At 64.3% G+C, this 224-nt stretch overlaps 1 protein-coding gene across 2 annotated transcripts in view; it reads right to left on the bottom strand.

Annotated features, from left to right (window-relative positions):
• Positions 1 to 224, bottom strand: part of DOCK1 (dedicator of cytokinesis 1) — a 599,368-nt gene that overhangs the window by 330,704 nt on the left and 268,440 nt on the right. The gene's annotated exons all lie outside the window — the stretch shown is intronic.

The following is a 224-nucleotide window of genomic DNA, read 5'->3' as shown; positions in this document are numbered from 1 at the left end:
GCGAGCCAGGTCTGAAGCGGCGGCTGCTGCGAGGCTTTCCCCGCCGCCCGCTCCCCTGCCCGAGCCGCCCCCCTCCCCCGCTATCGGATCCGAGATCTCGGGGAAGACAATTGCAGTAAATGAGGACATCGGAGGAGTGCGTGGCTGCTGCTGCTGCTGCTGCCTCTAGCGAAGGCTCCCTTGGCCACAGCTGAACAAATGTCTCGCTGTGCTACCTAAAGAGG

This window comes from Gavialis gangeticus, unplaced genomic scaffold, assembly GCF_001723915.1.
Source record: "Gavialis gangeticus isolate Ggan-Ray unplaced genomic scaffold, GavGan_comp1, whole genome shotgun sequence".
Taxonomy (NCBI): domain Eukaryota; kingdom Metazoa; phylum Chordata; order Crocodylia; family Gavialidae; genus Gavialis; species Gavialis gangeticus.
The sequence above is the reverse complement of the archived record's forward strand: the minus strand, read 5'-3'. Positions and strand labels throughout refer to the sequence as shown.